General features: G+C 48.2%; 1 non-coding gene across 1 annotated transcript; it reads right to left on the minus strand.

Moving 5' to 3' along the window:
* Positions 1–3,788: 3,788 nt before the first annotated feature.
* LOC116281544 (U6 spliceosomal RNA) lies at positions 3,789–3,892 on the minus strand. The gene has a single exon (XR_004191018.1). It is a non-coding gene; the product is annotated as a U6 spliceosomal RNA (small nuclear RNA).
* Positions 3,893–8,681: the final 4,789 nt, after the last annotated feature.

An 8,681-nucleotide genomic window follows, 5' to 3' on the forward strand; every position in this document is an offset into this window, starting at 1 on the left:
ATAACAAATGTCCGTCGTGCAGGGCACTTTCTTCGGGAAGGACTCCAGGGAGCTCAGGAGTTTGCATACGAAGCCGAGGGAGCGAGGGGCTTCTGATAATGATATTCAACGTCTAACGGAGTCGCTTACAGGCAGAGCCAGGGTCTCTCCCAGTTTTGATGTATGAGATTATTATGGAGAGGTAATGCAGGCCAAGTGATGCTGTACGGTGCGCTGTGCATGTGGACTCCTGTGTGAATTGTGAGGCCTGGCGCAGCAGAGATGGGTGCTTCGCAGGGTCGAGGGGAAAGGCTGTGATAGAACCCGCCATTGAGGGATTGACTGGGCCTCTTCTTCCCGTGCAAGAGAGGCCAGCCATGGGTGAGCCTCTCTCCTGGGTCCTGCAGTGGAAGGCAGAGCCTTGGGGAGATAGCCAGAGGGGCTGCCAAGTGGTTGCTGCTCTGAGCCTTGACTGAATCAGGGTTAAATGTATTCAGGGCAGCCCTTCAGTCCAGGCCTTTACGAAGGTGACAGGAGTCAAATGAGGCACCTGGAATGAGGTGTCCTGGAGGATCCTCTGCGGTTGACCTCCAAGGGCAATGGAGCAGGGCAGGTAAACCCCTAGACAATAAAACAGTGTTTCTTCTCTTCTTCCAGCTTGTGCCAAGCCTCCTCCGTGGCCCACCCATGTAGACTGGAATGTTGTGTCTTTTTTTTTAACTTTTAAATTGGAACTTTATTTCAGTTCTTTTGAATTGATGTAAAAGGTAAGATAAAGAGTGTTTTAAATATATGAAATGAGAATATATGACCTTTCTAATAAGAAGGGCTCCTACTCACAATTTATTGTTAGTTTTCACTCACTTTATCTGCTTCCCACCTCTCTTAAGCTTCTTGTTTGTTTTAAGATTCTTTGAGCCATATCATCAGCTTGAGATGAAAGTTCTATCCTCTCGCTTTAATGTTTCTGTCCACCCTGGTGAGTCCCCACAGGCTCTAACTAGGGGTGATGAGAAGCGCCTCGCGAGGGCTCCCTATCCCACCCCCTGCTGTTCCAGGACCACAGGTGGTTCACCCCTGGACCCACACTATGGTCACGGCCACAGGGCATCCCTGCGAATTCTGGTCCTAGAGGGGTGTCTGCTTGTCCTCTGCAGACTGAACTCTCACCCTGGCATCAAAGTTATTTACTCAAAATTTTTGCTCACCTGCTCGGCTGTTACTTCAGAGCCCAGCACAAGCCCCAGCCAGGTACCAGGTGTCAGATCAGGTTCTCGCTTCGCAAACCCTGACTCCAGGCCTTTGGTTAGAACCCGAATCCCCATCCCAGATTACAACTTCCTTCTCACAGACCTACCCCAGCAGCTTTTTTAGCCTCAAGTCTGGATCTTAGACCTTTTATTCCCAGAAGAGCCCAGCTCCTACTGCAGCCTGTCCACGTGTCCCCTGAGCTCTGCAGACTGCGGCGTGTCAGGCAGGGGCATGCCTTCACAGCAGCACACAGTCCTGCTACACTCCTCCAGGGCTTCAGCAATAAGGAGTCACAGACCTGCATCCCGGGGGCCTTAGCATCCTCTCCCCATACATATGGACTAGAGAAGGCCTTAATGTGCACAACTAAGGCGGGTCCCCCAGTGGTCCCAAGGTGACTTGCTATTCTTACCCAATGACTAAGAGGCAGACAATGTCATTTGTTCAATTTTAGATTCACTTTGGACCTAGTTACTTTTACTGTTGACAGAAATCTCTTCATCTTTATATCCGCAGACACTCAAAGTCAATCTGTAAATATTGACTCTTTATTTGCCGATTTCTATGGATGGGCACACAGGCAATGACTGTCCATTATCAAGTAAGTGGAAGTCAGACTCTGGCTTCAGGACTGTGTGGATGACTGGTTGCCAGGCTGACATGCAGGTAGGGGAGTGGTGGGGGGCCATGTGTGCCGGGCGGGTCTCATTCTCCTCCCAGCTCTCCTGCTCTCTCTCCTTCTTTGGCCTCTCCTCCCTAATCCTGAGCACTCAGCCTGTTTGTGGGGTCTGCTGTTGGGTTTTCTGCCTCAATAGTGTTTGCTGCTACAATCTACCGTGGGAGCGGCATTTTAAACCACGTTGAATCCAAGAGTCTTCCTCTTGGATCTGGGGCAAAACACCAGCCCCGTGGCACTTTTTGTGTGTTAGATATGTCTCCAGATTCTAGCCGGTGGGGGTGGGGAGAAGGAGTGTTGTGGTTCCTGACTTAACCATTTTACACTCAGTGTCATGTGGACGGCAACACACATGTGGTTCACGAGTTGGCAGGCAGGCAGTTGGGCGGGGGATCAGCAAAGAGGTGAGGGATTAGTGCATGCTGGGAATACCTGCCTTATAGGCTGGAGAGAATTCTGCTGGTCTGGAGCAAGCTCTGGAAAATAACCAAGAGTCTCACCCAGCATTCAGTTCTTCCAGGACTTGTAAACTGACCTCTGTTTGAAGGTTCTGAATCCCAGAAGTGGGATGCTGGCCCTTAGGGCAAAAGCACAGTGAAGCCAGGAGGGGAGTGCCCAGAAACATGAAACAGACCCAAGAGGATCCGGGTGGAGTATGGGGGCAGCCTCTCCGTCTGTCCTCTCTCAGCCCCCGTGCCTGTTGTTTAAAATTGGAACTGTCTGCGCACCCTCTCAGGGCAGGTGATGAGCAAATCTCTGGGCCGGCCTTGTCTGAGGATTCCCGTTCCTAGTGGAGGCCCCACTCTCCCGTCTCCATCCACGGGCTCAGAGCCACTTTTTCGGGGTGTCTATGCCTCAGGAAGATCCCTTCCTCTCAGTACCAACTCTAGTCTGCGATCTGGGCTTTTCTCGGGGATGGGGGCTCAGCCAGAGCTCAGCCAGCACCTCAGCTGCTCCCTGAGAAGCAGGAAGACATGTGTGGAGAGGACAGACTAGAGGGCTGGGAAAACCTGTCTGTTAGGCACTGGACACACATGGTCAGCACGGAGGACGTCATCGGTCATGTAGTCCCCTCCAGGCCTCGCACAGATGGGGACACCGAGGACCAGACACATGGATTCTCTCAACTCACTGGGGCTTTCTCAGCGCCAGGGGTCCTGGGCCAGGCTTGGCTGTGCTGGTGGTTTCATCACTGGTCATCTTTCAGGTTTCCCCCTTCCTAGGTCCAGGAACTGGGCAAATAGATTACCGTCCTCTCACTGTCCGAATACCCTCAAGCAGCCTCCCACTGGACACCCCACGCAGGCGAGGGTCTTCCAAGGAGGGACAGGGTTCCTCCAACAGTGCACCTGGGACTCACTCTGCTGCACAGCCGGCTTCTGTCAGAACAAACATTGGGCTAAACTGCCTCTGCTTCCCCAGACTGATCAGTTCCTGGATATTAAAGAAGGAATGGCCCAGATTCACACTGGCCCCCGCTTCTCCTCCATCCCCTCAGCCAGAAGAATTCATTACCAAAGCCTCTTCTTCTATTTTTTTGGAAAAAAATACTCCATACATTTTAAAACAATCATGATGGGGCAAAATTGTGGCAGATAACATTTAACAAGTTCATTCAAGGGGGAAGGTACAGCTCAGTAATAGAGTGTATGCTTAGCATGTACGAGGTCCTGGATTCAATCTCCAGTACCTCCATTAAATAAATAAACAAATAAGCAAATAAATAAATAAACCAAATAATCCCCCCCCACTTAAGCAAAAAAAACAAAAACAAGTTAATTCAGCTCAGGAATTACGCCCTACAAGAGTTACTGAGTCACACTCTAAGTCCATTCTGAAAAACACACACATTTGACTGGTGCGTTATTTGATGTTCCAGTTTTTAAATATGGAATGCTTCATGACTTTGTATGTCATCCTTGCCCAGGGGCTAGGCTAATCTCTGTATGGTTCCAATTTTGGTACATCGTGCTAGGAAGCCAGCACCATGTTCCAGTTTATTCATTGAGGTAATAATATGTGGTATGGATTGACTCTGTAGCAAAAAAGAAAATTCTTTCCTTTCTTTTTTAAAATAACAAATGACATCCCGTGGCCTCTCTTCCTTTTTTATGTATTTATTTTTATTATTATCATTATTTTTTTTACCAAGTACAATGCACCCTGATAAAAAATGATGAACGTTGTATGTATCTGTGGTAATAGCCGTGGCGAAGGCAGTCAGAGGCATATTAACCACAGACTTATCTGTGGAGCAGCACCTTATGTAAGATGCATTTTCCTCTAGAGCCAGGCAGCGAAGACTCCACCTACGCAGTAGACAAGTGGCCCCTGGGCCCATGTGCCACCCAGTGTCGGGCCTTTGGCGGGGCAGGGGTTTGGGGGGGAGTTTTCTCACCAACATAATTGACAAAACAAGAGTAGGATTTCCATTTAGCGCAACAGAAGCGAATATGTCAATTGGCACTTGATGCATCGTAGTCTGGTTGTACTAATGTCGCCTACGGAACCCAAGATAATTTCAGTGACATCTTCCTTTTCTCTGGGGGAGAAATGAGCTTTCTGCCAGTGTCCGGCTGACAAGCCGGGATAAACATTTGCGTGGTAGATGGAGATAGTGTATTTAAGGTTCACTTGAGGTTAGCTATTTAAGGTATCTTTTATAAAACTGACATTCCCCCCCCACCACCAAAAAAAAAAAAAAAAAGAAAGAAAGATATAGGACTGAATACTTGGTGGAAGCTGATGGGATAACTTTGAGTCCCTCCTTCCAGGTGGCCAGAGGCTCCTTAGACTGTGGTCACCAAACGGATCATCCAAGAAAGCCAGAAACTCTCCTCCATGCACCTCTGTGAGCCTTAGGGTGTGGCCTGGTTAGCGATGCGCCGCTGTTGATCTGCAGCCTCCCGCATCCAGTCCCGACCGCACGCAGCCTCCGTCACAGCCCTGCGGCCACGGACCGGCGGGTGGCTGTTCCCAGCGTGCGAGCCGTCACTCGGCGCGTGCGGATGGAGCCCCTGCCCTCGGCTGCGGCCGCCCCCCACGTCACGTCTCCACTCCCCAGCCCTGCCTGGCTTCTCTGCCTTCTTAGCTGCTCTACCGTTGCTCTTTGTAGCAGCTCAGCCTCGCTGTCTTCCCAGAGCCTCCGTGAAACCCCCTAACCCAACCATCCCCACCGTTTGTCCCTTCCAGGCCTCGGGACCTGCTCAGGAGAGTCGTGGTGGTTGAGTCAACTGCTGACCTCAGCTGGAGACGCTGAGTGGCGTGGAACTTCTCCTCCTCTTGGGGCCGCTTCACGTTATTTCCCCAGAGGTGCCTTCCAGCCTGGAATATCTAGGCTTACAGGTGTGCAGGTGGTAAAAAACAAAACAAAACAAACAGAAAAACCAAGGAGGTGGAAATGCTGAACACTCCTTGGAAAAGTCCAGCAGTGGACGATTTGGAGAGGACTATAGTCTGAGAGGCACTCAGGCCAAAGGAGGGGAAGGAGTGACGGGCACTGGAGTGTGAGAGTTGGTGGGCAGGACCCCGAGGCCTGGGGGTCGTCCACGGTTCTCTGGCACGCTGTGTGTCCTCACAGGACTCCTTTTCTGCTTGAGCTTTGCGTGGATTCCTGGTCCTTAGCATCCAAGACGCCAGACTAGAATGATCTATATTTGTCCAGTTGCTCAGGTCAGAAACCCGAGCTCCTCAAGGTCAAAGCATGTGTCTCATTCACCAACCCATCTGCAGTACCTGACTTAGCTCCTAGCATTCATTCATTTTTTCACAGTCTTTGTTGCATATTCAGATGCCAGGAACACCATAGGCATTCAGTTAGACAAATTTAAGCTCTTTTTACATCACATTCTGAAAATCGTACCTCTAAAAAACTCCAGATTTTCCTGATTGGCAATTTAGCTGCCAGAATGCCTGGGAAGAAGAGACAGTTTGTTTAGAAGTAAAGATATTTTCTACTTGCCGATGAAAGAATCCAGATTTTGAGGAAGTATTGAATTGTCTGGTAAAGAAAATATTTAATAAAACAAATTGTAGATCCATACAACTAAAATTGCTAATATGGAGATAATCCTCACTGCAAAATTTTAAGGAAAAGGGCCTGCCAGACATTCGGTTGGATGTGCCCTTGAATGAAGCGGATGCCTTGAATTTCCCAGGGTACCACTCTGAAGTCACAGCAATCCACATGGAATCCTTTGTCCCGTCAAATGAGATTCAACATGGACCCTGGACCTTTGACAGTAGACAATAAACTCCCTACCTCTGTGACTCATTTTGGAAAAAAGAAAAGAGGAATTATACAATCAGATGTGTTCTTTTGGAGATTTTGGGAGCAGCAAGACAGAAACCTTGTGGGTAGCAGGCTTAGGTTGGGCTGAAAACACACTGGAGTGTTTCCGTGTCCACGGAAGCCCTCCAGGCTGGCCGCGGCCCGGCTCTGTGAGAGCTATTAGGATGCAAAGCAGTCATGCAGGCTTGTTCCTGGAGCGTGTCTCACCTCTGTCCCCTCAACTCTGCCTCGGCCCATTCCTAAGTGTGAAAGTTCTGATTGTTATCTCAGTTACAGAATCCCATTCCTTGTCTGTTTTCTTTTGCCCTTATCCTCACATTTCTTTGAATGTCCTTTCATGGGACGCCTTGATCTGCTCCCAAAGAAATGCAATTATCAGAAATCAACCTCTCTCACCCATTTCTGCCCTAAGCAGCTTTTGCCCACCGGTGAATTTCACATTGTACTGAGAAACTCAGCAACTAATACTAATAACAATAAAATATGTTTGTATTTTTTAGATGACTTTTTCCACTGGGGACTCCCTGGTGAGAGACAGGCACTGAGCAGAGTGAGTGTGTATATGAGCTGGAAATAGAGAGCAGGAAAGAGACCTGGCCGGCTGAAGCCTTTCCTTGACAGCTAATTTCCATTTTTTGGTATCAAGGGGTCTGTGCCGGTAATTGGCATGCAGATTGTGTCTGATGGGCCTGTTATACAGAATAAAGGAATCTGCTAGTTAGAATAAGCCAACCCCAGGCTGATGGATGGGGCATAAGGAGGTCATTGCGAAAGAGAAATTGTGTGTGTGTGTCCCTGTGCGTGCGTGTGTTTCACAAGAATTCCTACCCCACTCCCGTCTCCCTCTTTATTCAGCAAACTCTAATCTTTCATATTGCATTGAGACAAATGTTGCTCCATTTCTCTCCCTCTCTCTGTTTTTCCCTGGAAGGGATATTTGATGGAACCCACTCCAGGTTTTAATAAAGTGTGGGGGCAAAGGAGAAATTAAAGCGATGTCATGGTTTGTTAGCAGCCCAGGATCTTCCAGGATGGGCCGAGGCTACAAATTATACTCTGGAATTAATTGGCAGAAGGTAGTTCTCCTGTCCATCATTCTTCATCCAAAGGTGTGGGTGGAAGCGGTCGTGGGACATCAACAGGGAAATGTGTGCTCTTCTCCATTTCCCCTTTGCTTTGGCTAAGTTACTGGTCTGATTAGGTAGCTGTTTTCTGGACCCTCACCCCGTGCTTCGATTAGGTAGGAGCTGTGTTATTTGCTGTTACCTCTTGGCTTAGCTGGGCCATTCTAGGTGTCCTCCTAAGCAGGGTGCTTTCAGTTCAGGGACCTGCTATGGGTCAACGGGGTCCAAAGCTAGGCTTCCTACAGCCATGCGAAATTGAAAGAGCATATAGCTTCCTTTTCCAAAGCTCTATAAAAACCAAAACCGTTACAGAGTTAACTCTTATAAATGCAATATAGGTATGTTAGATAGACTGCTATGTTTAGGGTAAGATTTTAAGAAACATTAAAACATAGAAAGAACCAGCTTCCGCTTACCCACCCCGGGTTCCTCCTTCTGGACTGGAAGAGATGATACTGCTCTTCCTTGCCTTGTCCGGGACGTGCATTTAGACAGCGAGAGGAATTGCCCACTCTCAGCCAGCCATTGGCTTTCCCTAAGAGCTCGGTTCCCTGCCTTGTTGTATATGGGAGAAAATGCCTCTGTGCTCTGCAGGCCTGAGTTCTTTTTCCTGGTGCAAAAGGGAAGAATTCCTGTATGTTGACCCCAGAAATCCTGCGGGTGAACCTTTCCCAGCTAGAAAGGAGGAATTTTCTTCTGTCTGGCTCCTTCTATTTGAACACAAAATTTGAGTTTATCACAGCTGTTGAATGAATTTAAGCTTCTCTTTATGGTATTCATAGTCCTTCTCATTGTCTTGGAGTCTCATGTCTAACAGGACATCTGACAATAATGTATGTGAGGCTTTTAGAGACTTTAAAAACATATTCAAACAGAACTTTAGAATATTTTCTTAAAAAGGAAATATCCATCAGAGAAAACTCTTTGCTTTCTTATTTTTCATTAGATAAATTCCATCGTGTCACTGAGCAGACATCAGCAAGGGTTCTCAGACCCTTCCTTTGTTTCCTGAACGTGTCCAGAAGGGTCCCATCAGGTTATCTTTTGGGGCCATGTCTTCCCCCAAGGCTGCGACAGGTAACGGGTGAATGCAGAGGAAACATTTAGAGGATCAAATCGTCTTTGACTCAGCCCGACCTTTTTGCTGGGCTCTGCAAGCAATTTTTAAAAAAATCTCACTAACCCCTGAGGGCGGGGCCAGGGTCTCCCTATACTTTTTGTCACCTCCAATAGCCTATTGAAAAGTGCTCCGTTCACAAGCGCAGTGAGGAGGGAAAGTGGAATGAGGAGTGAGGTAGAGGAAGAACAATGATAGGAAACTAAGGAACAGGAGGGAGAAAGGTGAGAGTGAAGAGAAAGG

Source organism: Vicugna pacos, chromosome 1, assembly GCF_048564905.1.
Source record: "Vicugna pacos chromosome 1, VicPac4, whole genome shotgun sequence".
In the NCBI taxonomy this organism is placed as follows: domain Eukaryota; kingdom Metazoa; phylum Chordata; class Mammalia; order Artiodactyla; family Camelidae; genus Vicugna; species Vicugna pacos.